Source organism: Hyaena hyaena, unplaced genomic scaffold (genome assembly GCF_003009895.1).
Source record: "Hyaena hyaena isolate Hyena2069 unplaced genomic scaffold, ASM300989v1 scaffold_135, whole genome shotgun sequence".
Classification (NCBI taxonomy): domain Eukaryota; kingdom Metazoa; phylum Chordata; class Mammalia; order Carnivora; family Hyaenidae; genus Hyaena; species Hyaena hyaena.
Window position 1 is genome coordinate 3258389 of NW_024080767.1, and position 16406 is coordinate 3274794.

Sequence of the window (16406 nt, forward strand, 5' to 3'; positions counted from 1 at the left end):
CTACAGTTGCCCACTTTATTTTCCCTGTCCTCCTCTGAAGAAAGACTACCACAAAACAGAGCAAAAGACAATGTCTTCTTCTCCTGGGAGAAAATGATGAAATGCTCCATGTTACTGTCTGACCACTGGGAAGACGATGCCCCTGGTTTCTGAGACAACACTGTGGAGGTACCAAATTAAGACACACAGCTTAGAGAGATTGAACTAGCACTCATTCAACAAATATGTATTAAGTGTGGCATCTGGGCCTGGTACTAAGAGCTGAAAATATGAGGCTAAACCAAAGGAAAAAAAATTTAAAGTAAAAAGTCTCTGATCTGATGAAAGTTACAAATTGGCAGTTTCTACACATTTGCATAGCTCTGATTTTCATGTTCAGAAAGTTCTACACATTTAACCAACATTTCCACTGAAATGAATAAACACACAGAACTGCAAACCATTAGTCTATGAGGCCATGAGTCCCCCCACATGTGGACCATTAATTAGCCTATGATGTCATCATCATCAACCACCTTTGCAGAGACCCCAAGCAATCCGACGCAGGGTATAATAAACAGCCCTTTTACAATGTTCTTCATCTCACAAGGGAAAGGCAGCAAGACAAGCAAATATAGTAACACAAGGAAATACATGATACATTAACACCAAACTGATGCAAGTGACATTAGGAAGAAAGGTAACCTCTGAAGCCTTGGATTTTCAAAGCGGATTGAGCTCATACGGCTGAGAGGAGAGGGGAAGATACTCTCAACAGGAGAAAGTCAGAAAGCAAAGGCAGAGAAAGCAACATGCTAAGAAATGATAAGAAGGAGTCTTATCTGAAACAGAGATTTCCTTCTGGGAGGAAATTGGAAGAAACATTATTGAGGGGCACATGGATCAGACATGGAAAGTCTCAAACAAAACGTAAGCCCCATACTTCTAGGAGGAGGGAATTTCAGAGAGGACAGGTAATAGGTAGCACAATTTCTGCCTGCAGGTTTTCATGTGGCTCGGGGACCAAGGCAGAATGTGAACCAAGACAAACGGAGAATGAATTGGAATCCAAGTCCCTTGTCAAATGTGCCTCTTTAAAAACTGCAGTTCAGACCCCACTCTGGGTCACACCAGCTAATAAGCTGTCCCCAAACCCCCACTATACAGAGCATTCTTTTTTGCTTTCAGCCTTTCTACAAATCCACTTTTACCACTTCCTTCTAAAACTCCCTTTCTTCAAAAGTCTTCTCTAATGGAACCCAGAAAAATGATACTCATTTTACTTTGTATCCTCCTGGGTCCTTAAGTACTTAGTTTCCTACTAAATTACCATGAAACCTGCTAATTCTAAATTAATTCAGAGGCAAGCTATATGAGCCTTTTCTTATTACTATGGAATAAAAGTTCAGAATATTGTCATTCTCTTCAAATTTTCATTTTTATACTTATAATAAAGGGGAATTTAATCTAAAATTAACATGACTTTCTTTCAATTTCCTGAACGTGCCATGTCCATTTCCATCCTGTACCTGTGTATTCACACTACGTTTCCTCAGCCAGTAAAGCTCACCCTCACCTTCTTTGTGCGTTTCAGGCCAAGATTGTTTTTAAAGGTCAGATATGATCCACTATAGTCTTTGAAGAGCTCTTTCTTTCTATATTTATTTTCTGATATATGCCTTCAAAGTTTAGCCAGTATATCATTCTTCATTAAATGGCTGATAATTACATATTTTCAAGTATGAAAAGGCTTATTGTTATTAAATACATCTGACTGTTGATAAAATCTGTATGTAGAATGGGCACTCTAATTTTGAGGCAATATCATAATTTTTATCTCCCTGGACCTCTGACTTAAGTAAAGGCAGATAAAGTTACTTCCAATGTATGAATGAAGAAACGAATAAAGCGAATGATATGCTCAGAATTAGGCAAGATATCTAGGACTCAGTCCATGTCTATACAGCTTAACCCTCTCTTCATTTTACTTCTTAGAACCCATTTAGTATGTTAGCATTTCACATGGAAATAATGAGTCTGCAATATGTTAGTATTCCCTATAGAGTATGTTTTAAATATATTTGTGGCACCTGACTTAATTCACACACAAAAAAGAAATCTTTCAAGGTGACATTTGGTCAAGAGGTGTTTATAAAAACTCAGTCCCTCAACCTAGATGAGAAATAAAAACCTAGTAGGGAATTAAGAGCATAAGAACATAAAGACTTCTCCTGATATCTACCTGGCTTACCAAAATCTGGACATGGCATTTGGGTCTCTTCCATGTTTCTTCATAGAAGGCAAACGATGACTTTAACAGGCCTAACAAGAGACTGCAGTGGCTCTGATGTAAATTATCTGACTAAATGTTGATCTAGGCTAAGGGCAAAACCCAAGAAGGACTAAGATGAAGCAGCTTCCTTGCCTTCCCTGTGCCCTTCCAGCAAAAGCACATCAGTGAATTCTCTTTGGAGAGCCTTACATAAAATCCGCCCCCACACTGCCCTTTTCTCCTCCAAAGCCAGGCTCAAGTTTAAAGGAAACTTAGGATTTTAAGCTGTCAGACAGCTCAATATTTCAAAGAAATGGATTGACTACAGTAAGTACTAAAAGCTAAACCACAAGATTTCAGGCAAAGAAGTATTCATTCCTAATCCCATGAATACATTTAAAACTGGCATTTTCAGCCATATCCAATGGATCATTTGGGGTAGCACAGCTAACTCAGAAGTTGTAATCCTTCACCTGAAATTCCCAGCTATTACCTACAACCAAGAGACATTACAAAGGCCAGGTGGTGGCTTAAACATTTAAAGACATAAGAAAAATCAATCCGCTTGCATTGATTTGTCCTAGCATCCATGGTGGCTGTTGTATGAAAGCTATGGCTGTAACAGATGCAATGAGATTTCTTACTATCACCTTTTAGATACATTAAAGTACCTTGTTTACTTAAAAATTACTATTAATTCACTCTTATTTCCAGAATTTTCTTCTCATTAGAATATTATATAATTTAGGCATCAGAATGAGAAAAAAAAATACAGATCTGGGATGGGTGGTAGTTTTCCTGTCAATAAGATTAACACCTTTTATAAAATATAAGAAGCCGAGTTGTTTTCCATTCAATTTCACTGTCAACAATATATTCAAAAACTCTGAAGCTGTGATCGTGTTGGAGTTAACTGTTATTAACGGCTAATTAGGAAAATAATGATCCATGGTTTTATCACCGCTAATGAACATGTAACGAAATCCCATCACCCTGGACTCAGCTAAGGTGGAGGAATTCTGTATACACCTGCCAAGATTGGTGAGCCAGGTGATGCCACTCCTTGACGTTGAGTTTGGAGAGTTCAAGATGCTAGATGCTCTGTGGGCATCATTAATCCTTCAAACAAAATTCACAGAAGGATAAAGTATGTGGAGATGATACCAATGACTGAAACTCAAGAGAAATGATGTGAATTATCCACCGCAATGCAGAAAAGCATCCAAAAGTAATCTCCTACCACCGTTTTGGTTCCTCAAAGCAGCATAAATCCTATGTCAGACTGCTGAGTTTTCCTGCAGGGATCTGAATGAACTTCACACAATGTTTTAAAAATGTGTCAATAAGCACAGACTTGTCTTTTTTTCAATGAAATTTTGTAACACGCTTTCACTAACATCAAAATGGAAAGTATTTAATCTTGTAAAGACATTGATTTTTTTTCCCCAAAATAAAACTTTTCCCACTTGTTAAAATCTTCTCCATAGACTGGGTGGAATTTGTACTATTTATTTTTTGAGTATAATTGACACACAATATTTTATTAGTTTCAGGTACAACATAGTGATTTCAACATCTCTATATATTTTTCTATGCTGCCCACAAGTGCAGGAATCATCTGTCGCCATATAATTGTATTATAATCCCAGTGACTATATTCCCTATGATACCAATTATGCCTAGAACTTATTCCTTAGATAACTGGCAACCTGTAATACCCACTCCCCTTCACCCATTTTGCCCACTCATCCCACTTCCCTTTGCCAAACACCACCGTATTCTCCATATTTATAGGTATGACTCTGTTTTTTGTGTGCTTATTCATTTGTTTTGTTATTTAGACTCCATTTCTGAGTGAAATAATATGGTATTTGTCTTTATTGGTCCAACTTATTTCACTTAGTGTAATACCTTAGGTCCATCCATGTTGTTGCAAATGCCAGGATCTCATTCTTTTATATGACTGTGTAATAGTCCATTTCATGGTGTGTGTGTGTGTGTGTGTATCACATCTTTATCCATTCACCTATCAATGAAAATGTGGGTTGCTTCCATATTTTGGGTCTTATAAATAATGCTGTGATAAACACATGGGTGCATATAACTTTTCAAATTAGTATTTTATTTCCTTTGGGTAAATAGCCAGTAGTGTGATGGTTAGATCATATGGTATTTCTATTTTTAATTCTTTAAGGAACCTCCATGCTGTTTTCCAAAGTGACTGTAGTGCATCTGCATTGTCTTATTCCTTGGGTTTTAAAAGGTACTTAGGATGAGAAAAACAGAACTAAACTACTTAATGAAAAGCTGATGCATCAACTTAAGCTAACAGGAAATACAAACAAAATTACAAATTTGAAAAGAAAAAACATTTTAAGAAATTGATTAATATATTGTACTTGAATATGTACAATATAACAAATTGTGCCTAAAAGGTAAACATTAAATTCTGGACACTAAGGCAGGGCAAGAAATTTGTGTAAAATTTCCCTGGGATCATAGAATTAGAAATTATCTTGTTATTATCCTCAATAGCTAAACAAAGTTTTATGTAAGGATTTGATAATCTTATAGTTAACCATTGGTAAAATTTAAACATTAAATATGATGTCTTCTAAATCATTATCAAATATAAAATGATTTAAATTATAATCAATACTCCCTATTGAGAATATTTGGAAAATAAGGGAAATAGCAAGAAAGCAAAAGCATAGAACTATGTTGGTTATAATAATATATATATATACATATATATATATATATATGGATTAAGCCCAATTTTTTAAAACAGCAAGAATGTCTAAAGAGAGGGGGAAAAAGACAATGGAATAAAAATAAATGGTCAGGTGAAATAATATGTCAAAGACAGTCATTTTCTAGTGATAAGAGATACATTTGGTCTGTACTTTATACTGAAGGGTTGACTTATAAACTTTTTATGCCAATGTCTATAGCAAAGAAATATTTTTAAGTAACCAAGGAAATTGAGATGGGAGTCTTTAGCATCCTATTAATCAGGAAGCCAGAAAACAGAACAACAGAAAAGGACATAGATGCTAAAACACTCAGTGTGAGGCAATATGTAGTAAATTTGGTGATTCCCAGAGACGTCTTTGTGCATACCCATAAGACATCAGCACCAACTAAAGATGGACTAGGTCACAAAGAATACCAGAATACATTTCAAAATGTAGAAATCACATAAGCAGCCTCCTCTATGATAAAAATTAATGACAATTTAATGTAAGCAATGAATCAAGCTACTCTGAAAGCCAAGAGCACACTGTATACACTGCATGTTAGCTAACTTGACAATAAATTATATTTTAAAAAATAATTAAAAAAGAAATAGATAGCTCTATCACCTAGAGATTTTAAAAAATGTTTTCTTAAAACATTTTTTAAAGCTGTCTCTACCATCACAGTTGAGTCAAAGACAGAATCATAGACACACCATTTAAAGGTTAAGAAAATAAAAATTTTAAGTATGTAAGATAAACAATATACAAGTGCTGTAAATCTGTGCTAGAGGTTAACTCAGAGACTATAATTATTTTGTAAAGGGGAAAGTAATAGAAATAAAGGGCCTCGTTACAGAGATCAGAAAAAGAGACAAGAAAGCAACTACAGGGACAAATAAAGAAAAGAGATTCCAAAAATAAAAAGTACGTAAAGAACTGGAAACTGATATACTGCACACAATTAATAAACTAGAGTATAAATGGGAGCGAAACCCACAGAATTAAGAGGGACATCTGCTTACAAATCTAAGAATTTGTAAAGAAATAAAGAACAAAATCAAATATAGAAAGATAATAGAATATTATATAATGTAAAAAATATAAGAATATGACTACTGTAAAAATGTGAGAACAAACACATTTGTAAATTATAGTACTAAACATTCTATGAGGTACTATAAAAACATAACCAAATAATTTAAACTTTAAAACATTTTTAATTAAAAAATTTTTTAACGTTTGTTTATTTTTGAGAGAGGGAGACACAGAATCTGAAACAGACCCCAGGCTCTAAGCTGTCAGCACAGAGCCCAACGCAGGGCTTAAACCCACAAACTTTGAGATCATGACCCAAGCCAAAGTCGGAGGCCTAACCGACTGAGTCATCCAGGTGCTCCAAACTTTTAAAAATTTTTAGCTAAATTTGATTCAGAACATTAAGAAAAATGTGCAAAGCTAATCTATGCCAAAATTCAATAATGAAACACAAAGGGAAATACAGGATGATTTTTTAGTCAAAAGACCTTCAAAAATTTGATGAAATACAACAAATTAGACTTAATAATTAAAAAAAGGGTAGTTAGCCAAGTTCCAGCAGAATTTTTTCTAAGAATGTAAGAGTCCACCAATTTGCAAATGGGCATAAGGGAAATTTTTGAGTTGATGGTAAAGTTCTAAAATTGGAATACAGTGATGTTCATGCAGCTCTATAAATTTATTAAAACTCATTAAATTGTACACTTACAATAAGTGACTTTCATGACATGTAACTTACATTTCAATAAGATGATTTGTTTTAAAAAGTAAAAGATGTCATCATTTTCATCTCTTATTCTGGAAACCATTCCCTGTTAAAGACTTTTCCTGATTAGGTGAGGCTCAGAGAAGGTAACTCCCTTTCTTAAAGTCAACTATGCTATGTACAAATCTAACCAGAGTAAATAGGAGGCAAGTATCTTGAGGGCCATCTTGGAATTCTGCCTACCACACTGGTTTTACAGAGACAAGAAAAGGAGAAATTGCTTCTAAATCCATTTATCATAAAATCATTCCAATGGATTTAGTAAAGTTTCACTAATGCAAAATAAGATAGAGTTCTTGGATATGCCTGGACTATGGAGTGCTGTTTATCTAAATGTGACAGTGATGTTCTCAAATAAATATTTAAGGTATTGCACCAATGATAACTTGAAAGTTGCATTATTAGCTTAGAAAATGGAAACGATTGAAGTACTTCCACTTGCCAGTCACATATATTATTCAACACTTAAAGGGGTTCAGTGGACTTCACAGCAGTAAAAATAAATCCTGAAAGTTAATAAAGAGAGGAAAATGAGCCAAGATCAATCTAACTGCATAGTTTCAAACATAAACAAGAAGCAATTAAGACAATCAAAAGCAATCTGACCAACTTTGATATCCTTCCAATAGACACACTCGACCCAGACAGAACTTAATAATGTTCTACAGCTTATCAAGAGAATCATAACTCCCTATGATTTAGCCAAGAGGCTATTACGATACTATTTCTTTGTAACTTAATAATGCGAAGGGAAGAGAATAAAAGTGTAAATAGCAGGGCTTGATATATAACTCACATCTCTATCTACAACTTGGGTACTATTTCTAGGTTGAATTATGTTGACAAAAGCATGATAACATACCTGACTTCATTTTCTACTGAAAAGGAAGTCTAAACCATAGGGAAAGGGGGGAAGGAAGTACAAGAATGGAATTAAAGAGAGAAGCTTGAATGAACAAAAGATGTTTGGCATTCCTTAAGTATGACTGTGGACTAAAAGATAAATCTATTTTCCAATTACCTCAGAAATTCACATGCAGTACACGTGAACAATGCAATAATTTGATGGAGGAATGCTGGCCTGCTTTGGCAACGTTTCTAGCCTTCTGATAATGAGATTTTGATTAATAAATAGAAATTCTGAGACCATGTTATTTGGTTGGTGAGGATGCATATACAAAAATAACAAATACGCATAACTTTCCTTTTATATTTCTCTATAAGAAAACATGTTTTCAAACAACTTTTTAAATGGCCTGGCATTCTTTAAAATAACCATCACCCTCAAACACAGAATGCTTTATGTCTTTTGTTTTTCCCATTTTACCAGAAAGAAATATGTAAGTTGAGTCTGACATATCTTGTCATCCCAGAAAGGGCATGGCAAAGAGTCTTGGGATCCAAGTTTGAGGCGCTTCCACTAATCACAGATGGAACAACTTTATTATCAATATCATAACACAGTGAATTGAAACATCCCAAATATGTTTATACAAGTAAACAATTACATTAAAAGAAAACCAACCAACAAATAAATGGCTTATTGGTTATCTTTGGAAGACCTTTTGATAATGAAAAAAATAATAAAGTAGGGAATCAAGCATCATTGGCTTCTATAACATTATAAAAAGAGAGGAAACCAGATAATCCATGCCTACTGATATGAGAACACATCACCCCACCCCACACTCACCTCCTACAAAAATCAAACCTAAATCTGATTTACCACAGATTATAGTACAAACTTACAAGATATGTAAGGGGTAGGGGCAAGTGTTAAACTATATATCAGGGGATACAAAATCAACAATCCAGAAATTGCCAGACTGCCTCAATGAAAAAATTGCAAAGTAAGCACAGAAAAGTGGGAATGGGAAAACAGGTAGGGTATCTTGACAAACTGCCAGAGACAGATCTTGTTTTAAACCTAATTTGAGCAAAGTGCTGAAACATTATGAGACAAACTCAGAACTATGTCCATTGACCAGGTACTGATGATATTAAAACTTATTTATATTCTGATATAGGTACAATAAAAAGGGAAAGCTTTTTGTAGATACATCTGAAATACTGATGACTGAAAGGACTTGCTCTTTGGGATTTACTTTTCAAAGTAATGCAGGTGACAGAGATAGCAGTACCTGCGGGGAGGTGGTCACAGGCATGAGGAACACAGAGGAAATAAGATGAGCCATGTCTTAATCATTGAGGTTGGATGACGAGCATATATGGGTAGGTTTATTACACAGTTATTTCTGTTTCAGTATACCTTTTAAGTCTGTCATAAAAATAAGTTTTAAAACCTTAGCTCCAGTAAAGGCATTATTCTCCTCTAACCCATACACTTAGTGACTGTTCATTTTCATTGCTAGATGATGAACATCTAAAATTCGCAAGGATATAAAATACTTTGGTTGAAAGCTTTCAAAACTTCTAAGATATGAATTTTAAGAGCAAACCTCTTTCCAACTTGCCACTGTTTGGATACCAATACATTTCCAATGCAATCAAAAATTAAATTCTCATCAAGGCTGAAGGTCCTCCCCTATCCCTGGGTATCTTAACGTCCGAGGAGGCACAGGCTGCCATAACAAAATTCCAGATTGATGGCTTAATTTTCTCATAGTCTTGGAGGCTGGAAGTACAAGATCAAGGTCAGTATGGGCAGTTTCTTGTGAGAGCTCACCCTCTTCCTGGCATGCAGACAGCCACCTTCTCTCTGCGTCCTCACATGATGGGGAGAGGGAGAGGTAGCTCTCCAGTAACCCTTCCTGTACATTAATCAGGGTCCTACCATTTATGACCTCATTTAACCTTAATTACTTCCTTATTCCAAATACATTGGGGGTTCAATAAATGAATTGGGAGGAGGCATAATTCAGTCCTTAGCACTTAGTAACCTGTATATCACTAAATGCATCACCAATTAGTGACTACTCCGACATAAGCTACATTATTTTCATGCAAGCACTATAGTCAACTTTTTAAAAGGCCATAGACTTTTTTTTTTTACAAATAGTTTATTGTCAAATTAGTTTCCACATAACACCCAGTGCTCGTCCCCACGAGTGCCCTCCTCCATGCCCATCCCCCCCTCCCCCCCACATCCATCAGTCCTCAGTTTTTGTCAGCATTCAAGAGTCTCTCATGGTTTGCCTCTCTCCCTTTCCCCCACCATTTCCGCCCTTCTTCTCCCCCTTGTTCCTCCGTCAAGTTCCTCCTAATCCTCCTATACGTGCAAACATATGGTATTTGTCCTTCTCTGCCTGACTTATTTCGCTCAGCATAACACCCTCAAGGTCCATCCATGTTGCTACACATGGCCAGATTTCATTGTTTCTCATTGCCATGTAGTATTCCATGGTATAGATAAACCACATCTTCTTGATCCATTCATCTGTTGATGGACACTTAGGCTCTTTCCATGTTTTAGCTATTGTGGAGAGTGCTGCTATGAACATTGGGGTACATGTGCTCCTATGCCTCAGCATTTCTGTATCCCTTGGGTAAATTCCTAGCAGTGCTATTGCTGGGTCATAGGGGAGTTCTATTGTTAGTTTCCTGAGGAACCTCCACACTGTTTTCCAGAGGGGCTGTACCAGTTTACATTCCCACCAACAGTGTAGGAGGGTGCCCGTTTCTCCACATCCTCGCCAGCATCTAGAGTTCTCTGATTTGCTCATTTTAGCCACTCTGACTGGCGTGAGGTGGTATCTCAGTGTGGTTTTGACTTGTATTTCCCTGATGAGGAGGGATGCTGAACATCGTTTCATGTGTCTGTTGGTTTTTTTTTTTTAAAGGCCATAGACATTTCCTAAGTGAGATGGGTTCCACAAATGAATGTTCTAGAATAACTGAGATCCCTCTTACAGACTGAACTGTGTCCATCCAAAATTCTTATGTTACAGCCCTGATTTCAATTACTTCAGAATGTGACTATATTTGGAGAGAGGAACTTTAAAAAGGTAATTAAGTTAGACAGAGGCCATTAGGATGGGTCCTAATCAAATATGACAAGTGTCCTTTTAAGAAGAGGTGACTGAGACATAGAGACAACAGGAAGGCACAGGGAGAGAAAAGACCACGACAAGCCACAGGGAGAAAGTGACCATCAGCAAGCAAGGAGAGAGGCCTCAGCAAAACCATATCTGCCAACACATTGATCTTGGACTTCAGTCTCCAGAACTGTGAGAAAATAAATTTCTGTTTTTGAAGCTACCCATTCTGTGGTATTTTGTTATGGCGGCCTAGCAAACTAACATAATCCTTTTCTTAAGGGTACAAATATCCTGGCTGCTATTTTTCCTACCTTAGAAGGAAAAAAAAAAAAAAAAGAAAAAGAAAGAAAGAAAAGAAAGAAACAAGACAAATGGAAGAACCCAGCTAGCTTTCCGTTTCTTTCATGCTCTTTACAAAGAATTCTTAAAAACATTTTATTCAGTATCACCAATTCGTTTCCTCCAATTCTCTGTTTAACTCAGCCCAATAAGGTTTCTGTCCTTACCTGCCACGAAATTGCTCATGTCAAGCTCGATAACAGGCTATCAGAGGCCATTTTCAGAGCTCAGGGCAAGAGACCCAAACACCATATATCTAAATAGTGAAAAGTTGTAAATGCTAATATAGTGTTAAAGAAAATACTTCTATCCTCTAATCTTGTCAAATGAATGTTCATAATGACACTGAAGACCAGGATTTAATTTAGAATTATCTTCCTTGAATTTCTTGATGGAGTGGGGTGGTTTAGGAGAGCCAATCCTCCCACACTGCCCTTCTTTTCCTGTCTGTAGTTCTCAAGAAGCCTCACCTGTCCACATGTGATGTCCTAGCCCATCCTCCAGGCTCCATCCACACTGCCCACTTTCCCAAGTCCACAAGCTGTGCCCCCAGCTCGGGCTCAGGCACATACACAGCTGTGGTGCTGTGCTCTCCCAGGAGGATGGACCCAGAAAGCAGACCCTCAAAGTCCGACTGAGGACATTTGGATGGAATTCTGGAGTCCTACCTAATCAGTAGTAACATGTGTAGAAGGAGTGTGGTGGGTTCCAAGTGGACACACGTCCTTGGCCCTTTGAACTCTTCCACTATGGGAAGGGACATGACTTAAGGAGGCCCAGAGCAGGGCTCAAGGTCAAAGTCCCTGTTGACTAGATTTAACAGCAGTATAGTACTAGTCAACAATGACCTCTGAATGCTGAACATAGTGACTACTGTCAGTGTCCCTTTTCCTGACCTATCTATCTAAGGGTAACATCTGACACAAGTGAATAGTCCCGCACCCTTTGCACTTGGCTTTACTCCTGCTTTCCTACCACCTCACTGGCCACTCCTTACCAGTCTGGCTTTTCCACTTAGTCCCAATTCTTTAATGTTCAATTCTCCATGGCTCAGTTGTTGGACCTTTTCTTTTTTAGGTCTATACTCACTACCTTTAATGATCTCATTCAGTCTCAATGTTTTAAAAAAATCTATGTGCTGGTGATGCCTAATTCTATTCTTAGCCTCAATCTCTTCCCCAAATCCCAGTCTTCTAAATCGAGGTACATCCTTCAATTCCACCTACACACTGAAAAGGCATCTCAAACCTAAAGTGACTAAAGCCATCTTCTCAATGTTTCCAATTGTTATTAATAGCAATTTCACTTTTCCAATTGCTTAGGACAAAATCCTTACTCCTTCTACAGCCACCACTCTACTCAAAGCCACCTTTGTCTCTTGCCTGGATTACGGTAACACCTTCTTTTCTGATCTCCTTGCTTGTGACCTTGCCTGCTACTTCTGTCCATCTCTCCCAAGATCCAGAATGCTCTTGTTAAAACAGTAAGTCAGGTCACATCCTATTCTTCTCAAAATCTTATAGAGTTTCTTCATCATCATCATCATAATAAACACCAAGATCATCACAATGGCCTACAAAGCAGTTCCTACTGTATCTGGCTTCCCCATTATTTCTCTGGCCTCATTCTCTACCACTCTCTGCCTCGGTCCCTCTGTATCAGTGTAGCAAACTTCACTGTTCCTTAAACAGGTCAGGAATGCTCACACTCAGGACCTTTGCACTTGCTGCAACATCTATCTGAAATGTTTAGCCTCCAGAAGGCACAAAGTTTACTGAAGTCTTTATTTACATGTCACTTTCTCAGTGAGGACTTTCCTGATCATCCTGTTTACAGAATGTAACTCTGCCTCTACTTAATACTTCCTAATGTAGTATTTATTTCACCTATTTTATTTGTTCTCTGTCTCCTCCAAACTCCTGATACCTCAACCACATGGCAACAAGATAATAAGCTATATTATCAGAGGATTTTTATCTGTTTTGTTCACTGTTAATAGGTACACTCTAAAACGATACCTACCATTTATTAGAGGCTCAATAAATATTTGTTTAATAACCATGTATAATCTTATAAGATCTGTAACATGTTAAATCAGCCTTCAAAATCTCCCACAGAATGACCCTTAGAGCTATTAACAAAGAATCTGACTAGGTCATAGAAAGCCAGTCTTCTAGGATTAGCCAAAAAGGAGAGCTCAAAAACTGAGTGATAACACGAAAAGTGGCATATGCATTAGCAAACTTGTGGGCTTTTGTGATATACAAAACCAGCCTTTAAAAATCCTTATTCTCCAAAACGTTGTAATGTGGATTTTGTTCTTGGAAAAGTGATCATATGTAATTTAAGATATTTTAGATAGTCAGGTATAAGCTTATAAAATGAAAAGAAGCACATAATTATAGTTAGTTTAATAAATCTTCATCCTGGCATTTGAGACTTTTAAAAGTACTTGTTCAGCAAAAGGTCAAAAACCACTACCTAAAGAAGTTAATAGCTCTCTTAGTATTATACACTCTTATTGATGAGATTGCCACTTTAAGTAATTTGGATAATATGAAGCATTTAAAAATCTTTTCTATTTTACTTTCTAACAGTGCTTTTTTTTTTAAATAAAAAAAACTACTCATTCTTTTAAAATCAACCCAGGAAAAGATTCTTGCAAACCATCCCATAAAAAGGCAGAAATATGTGTACTATCAAACACTGATTTATGAATAATAGCAACATTTAGAAAAGAAACTCAATTGTAACAAAACCAATTATGTTTTCCTCAGTAAATTTTTAAATGAAAAGGTAGTTTCTAGAGAGATGGTATGTTTGTTCTTGTCATATAGCAAAAAAATAGTGTGTAGGGCCTCTAGGGCCAGCACACTCCACTTAGCAGAGATGTGCTCCTGGAGATAAGGGCGCCTTATCTCCTAGATACAGAAGGTCATTGTAGCACAGCACCCGTGAGGTCCCCACTTCCTGCCCTGCCCTACATCGCCTATTCCCATGATTTGCCTGGCCTGAGGTAGGGACCTGAGGTTATGACAAACCTTACTTCCCTATATTAAATGACTTTCACTTGGTTCCAGAAGATGTAAAGTTATGAAGTCTCTCCCATTTTTAATCTGGGCAAGACAGACACAGGGCATGGAATAATCTGATTGAGAATGAGGGGATGGGTGAAGGAAGGAGAACAGAGAGAACATACACAGAGAACCATGAAATTCCCAACTATCAGAAATTCATGGTCTAAACACAGAAGATTTCTGCAAAATGTTAAAAAGATTCAAACACATAACAGCTTCTGATTCTTGGCATGATTTTAGCTGATTTGCATAAAATCAATGAAGAAAAAACTTGACAGTTTTTCCTAACCAAATTGGGATATGAGAAGATGAAGCCTAGGCCACTTGGAGACATACGTTAGAATCCCATGCAAAGACAGACTCATTCTCTCCATTGTAGATCTACAAATCTCACAGTGAAGTAGAGAGAAGATGATGCTAGCTGAGATTTTTACTTTGAGGATAAGAACTTAAGGCTCCCAAGGGCGCCTGAGTGGCTAAGTAGGTTAAGCTTCTCTTGATTTCAGCTTAGGTCATGATCTCACAGTTCCTGGGTTTGAGCCCTGCAAGGGGCTCTGCACTGCCAGTGCCTGGGATTCTCTATCTCCTTCTCTCTCTCTGCCCCTCCCCTGCTCACTCACTCACTTGCTCGCTCTCTCAAATTAAATAAGTAAACTTAATAAAAGAAAGTATTTAAAAGAACTTAAGGCCACCAATCTTCAGCTATCAACACAAGGGCAAAGGCCAGTAAATGAAGGGTTTGCTCCTGGCCCTTATAGTTATAGATAACATATTTCTCAGTAGGACCCAAAATATCTCATTAGCTCCATGTAATCAAGAAAGAAAGCAATTAACATGCCTATTATGTAGAATTTGCAATCTTCATGCTATTTCTAAGAATAACAAAATCTCTATAAATTAAATTGTACTTCTGAATCTATAGATGGAGAAATCCAAAGCTGAGAAAGACTTAAGTACTCTGAGCAAAGTCAAAAAAGGCCGAAAACAGAACCAAGGCCACCTGACTGTAAGAGCTATGGCCCATGGTAGTTATGAACACCTACTAGAGCACAGCCAAGAAGAGCATGTCCACAGAATCTAAAAATTTAGCTTCCCTTCATCCCTCCAAATTCATAAATTCTGTTTTGATCTTGAAAGTAATATAATCAGCATGTTAACAGTGGCCATGTAGTTTCAATAAACTACTATATCAGCTCTATGATGATCCCAAGCTGATGAAAATGGGAGTCAATTCATGAAGAAAGAAAGAAAGAAAGAAAGAAAGAAAGAAAGAAAGAAAGAAAGAAAGAAAGAAAGAAAGAAAGGAAGAGAGAGAGAGAGAGAGAGAGAGAGGGAGGGAGGGAGGGAGGGAGGGAGGGAAAGAAAAGAAAAGAAAAGAAAAGAAAAGAAAAGAAAAGAAAAGAAAAGAAAAGAAAAGAAAAGAAAAGAAAAGAAAAGAGAAGGAAAAGAATACACCTAAAATATAAAATACGCACAGTAGGTAGAAAAAAAAAAGCTACAGCTATTTGGGACACTGGTGTTTTTTAAAATTATTTTTCACTTCCACATTCCAAATTCCCTAAACTCCAAACAGATCAAAGTTTTACAGATTATCTCTGAAAAAAAAATAAGACAAGAAACACAAATTAATAACTATTTAAGCATTCTGTTTCATCATGATAACAAACAGATGGTTTTAATATTCTGGAGGCTAATTCCTGAACAATTAAAAACACAGCAAGACATTAACATCTAATGAAACATTTTAACTACCAGTATATGCATCTGCCATTAATTCCCACACAGTAAGGTCTTGGATCTCCTCAATCTGTTCTTTATTAAGGAAAGTTTTTCCACTCTGAATTTAGTGAAGTAGAGAATTAACAACTGTTTTCAATCAGCAATCAGCAGGATATTTCGCCAATGTGTACTGAAACCATGTACACTATCAGACTTAAATTTATTCTTATGATCGCTTTGATGTACACACATTTGCAATTTAAGAACAGATCCAATTTTCTAATTAGGTGTTTTCCTCCCCAAACCCATGCTACATTAGCCCTCTTTATATACAACAGGAACTCTCATTGAGCTGTGACTAAAAAAGATGTTGTTAGTGTTTAATAATGCAGTTACCTTTTGCCTCGAAGTGCCACAACTATCCTTGACTGCCATCTTCCACCACTGTAGCAACACGTAAAGGCAATACTCACAAGAACG

General features: G+C 36.7%; 1 protein-coding gene across 1 annotated transcript in view; it reads right to left on the reverse strand.

Annotated features, from left to right (window-relative positions):
• AUTS2 (activator of transcription and developmental regulator AUTS2) overlaps positions 1 to 16406 on the reverse strand; it is a 744772-nt gene that overhangs the window by 623062 nt on the left and 105304 nt on the right. The gene's annotated exons all lie outside the window — the stretch shown is intronic.